The sequence below is a fragment of the Cebus imitator genome, unplaced genomic scaffold, assembly GCF_001604975.1.
Source record: "Cebus imitator isolate Cc_AM_T3 unplaced genomic scaffold, Cebus_imitator-1.0 Scaffold306, whole genome shotgun sequence".
Classification (NCBI taxonomy): domain Eukaryota; kingdom Metazoa; phylum Chordata; class Mammalia; order Primates; family Cebidae; genus Cebus; species Cebus imitator.
The window spans coordinates 1,691,804-1,694,834 of record NW_016107621.1 but is presented as its reverse complement, the minus strand read 5'-3'; the positions used below and the strand labels follow the sequence as shown (position 1 = coordinate 1,694,834).

The 3,031-nt window shown below is 54.4% G+C and overlaps 1 protein-coding gene across 1 annotated transcript in view; it reads right to left on the bottom strand.

Moving 5' to 3' along the window:
* Window positions 1-1,830, bottom strand: part of SERTAD1 (SERTA domain containing 1) — a 3,903-nt gene extending 2,073 nt beyond the window's left edge. The window contains exon 1 of the mRNA XM_017503208.2: window positions 1,668-1,830. The gene's annotated coding sequence lies outside the window, so the exon portion shown is untranslated. The remainder of the gene's footprint in view (window positions 1-1,667) is intronic.
* Between the last annotated feature and the right edge of the window lie 1,201 nt (window positions 1,831-3,031).

The window sequence follows — 3,031 nt, the reverse complement described above, 5'->3', positions numbered from 1 at the left end:
AGTAGAGACGGGGTTTCACCATGTTGACCAGGATGGTCTCGATCTCTTGACCTCGTGATCCACCCGCCTCGGCCTCCCAAAGTGCTGGGATTACAGGCTTGAGCCACCGTGCCCGGCCTACCAATAAATACTCTTAATGATAACGTTATTATGTCTTCAGTGAACCATGTGGAATGGCCAATATTCAACTTTTTCCCCTACAAAAGCAGCTGTTTCACAGTTTATTATAATATTATAAGTAACTGTATATAAATTATAATAATATAAATACTAAACTAGTTTTACATAGTTTAATATTTATTGCCTACTATGTTTCAAACAGTAAATAAATAAGCAAACACAGGAAATGTACAGAGAATTACAGGAAGACACTAAAAGGTCCTGGAGAGACCTTTTAGATGATCAGAGGAGGCTCCCGAGAAGAGGTGACATTTGAATGGACCCCTCAGGCCAGAGAAGTCAGCCATGGGAGACCCTGGGAAAAGCATTCCGGGAGGAGGGATCAACAAAAAAAGGCAACCAAAGGCCCAGAGGCTGGATGGGCTTGAACTGAAAGAGACCAGCATGGCTGGCACACAGAGAGTGACATGGTAGGAGACCAGATTGGGGAGCAGCAGAGGGAACGGGCACCAGCCAGGTCACAGAAAGCCACATATGCACAAGTAGGGAGTTTGTATTTTATCATGAGCGTGGTGGGCAGTCATTAAAGGAATTCGAGCAGAGAGGGGAGTGGTGGTGTGAGCTGACTGGGTTTCCGTCCCCCGATGGCTGCTTCGAGGAAGACTGGGGGGGGGGGAGGAAGAGGGGGAATCTGAGACCCACTGGTAAGCTGTACTCGGTTGGGACGGACGATGGTGATGGCCTGGAGGAGGAGCTGGTAGTGGGTATGGAAGGAAGTCGGTTGAGTCAGGATTTATTTGGGAGGCAGAATCGACAGGGCTTGCCGGGAAATCGTGCTGGGCACCGGGGTCAGTCACTGAGATACGCTCGAGGACCCACTCTCTTCTTGGAGTGGCGGGGGGTGGGGTTGGAGTTTTGGACCCCTGGCGCTACCTACTTTTTTGGGCCAGTAAGGGTCCAATGTCCAGTTCCCGGGACCCTGACTAGCAAGATCTTAAGAGTGGCCCATCACACTAGTCAAAACTGGGTCTCCGTCCCCTTCCCCGCGGTCCCGGGAGTGCGGAACCACAGGAATTCCGCCCCCCACCCCCGACTCCGCCCCCGGGTCCCGGCGCCCCCTAGCGGTGCCCAGGCCGGCTTTCCCCCGGGGATTCTGGCCCCTCTGATCCCAGGACTCCTTCTACTGCCCCGCTTCCCAGCTGTGGTTCCTGCCGGCCTCCCGGGGCCGTGAGAGCCGGGACCCCCGGCGGGCTGTTCTGTGTGCCCGGCCTCCGCTCGCTTCCGGAGTGGAGGCGGCTCCTCCCGAAGCGGCGGCGGCGGCGGGGGCGGGTGAGTCACGCAGCCGGAGCCAGGGAGCCGGCGCCTCCGCCCCCTTCTCGGGCTGCGGCGTGATTCACCCGGCCCGGCCGGGGCAGACGGCACGTAGAGGCCCGTGCGTCTCGATCCCGGTCAGCTCAGGCAGGCACCTGTCGGACCCAGGGATCGAACTCCGTAAAGGACCCGGCCGCTGGCACCCCTTCTCTCCCCAGGCCCCTTCATTTACATACCCTGCTCACTAGCGGCCAATCAGAACAAAGAGGTAGCCACCCACAGCCAATCAGGAAGCGGCGGCGGTAGCATCGCTTGCTCACTCTCCTCCAGCACCCGGCGCCTGGGTCGCGAGACGCAGTTCTGATTCGGGCGCACGACTCCAGACTCCTAACTACCCTTAGCGACCGCCCACTCTCGTGGCTACCCCTCCCTTCGCCCCAGGGATTGGCTCTGGACGCTGATGGGCGGAGCCTGTAGGGGGCGGATTCTGAAGGAGGGGAGGTTGGCTTCAGGGCGCATGCCCGGGCAGCTGCTCTAGTGAAGGGTGGAAAGAGGTGGCTTTTTACCCTGGGGGACCGTGGCGGATGGGTCTTTTGCCTCTCAAAGTAGGAGCCCCTTACAACTACCCATGCCCCTGCCAAATCTGGCAATTAAGCTTCTTACACATCACGCCCCACAGGGGTCTACACTACAGATATGCCCGGGTTCAAATTCCGACTCCGGATTCACCACTCACTACATTCGTGACCTTGGAAAAACGATCGACCTCTCCAAGCTACACAAAGTTAAATAAGGATCGTCTTGCCTACCTCTTCACAGGAAAGTTTAAATAGGATCGTATCTATAAGAGCACAATACCAGACTCGGGCAAAGCTGTACAGTTGGACTTAATTGTGGTTAAAGACGGGAGTGAGACATCAACGGAGTCACATCCTGGGCTCTATTCCCTAAGCAGCTGTGTGACCTGGGGCAAGTGTTTTAATCCTTTACGGTCTGTTTCTCCTTCAAAATGAGGGAAAATAGGCCGGGACCGGTGGCTCACGCCTGTAATCCCAGCATTTTGGGAGGCCGAGGTGGGCGGATTAGGAGGTCAGGAATTTGAGACGAGCCTGATCAACATGGTGAAACCCCGTCTCTATTTTTTAAAAAATAAAAGAAATAAAATGAGGGAAAATAGCGCCTAGTTAGAGGATTGTTTTGAGGATTAAATAAAACAATTCATGCAAAATCCTCAGAGTGGGGTGCAACGTGTCATGCAAAATCCTCAGAGTGGGGTGCAACGTGTTTTTTTATTATTGTTATTCTTTTGAGACGGATTCTCATTCTCTTGCCCAAGCTGGAGTGCAGTGGTACGATCTCTGTTCACTGCAACCTCCGCCTCCCAGGTTCAAGCAATTCTCTTGCCACAGCCTCCCAAGTAGCTGGGACTACAGGCATGATCCACCACGCCCTACTAATTTTGGTATTTTCAGTAGAGATGGGGTTTCACCATGTTGACCAGGCAGGTCTCAAACTCCTCACCTCAGGTGATCCTCCTGCCTCAGCCTCCTAGAGCGCTGGGATTACAGGCGTGAGCTACTGTGCCCAGCTTTTTTTTTTT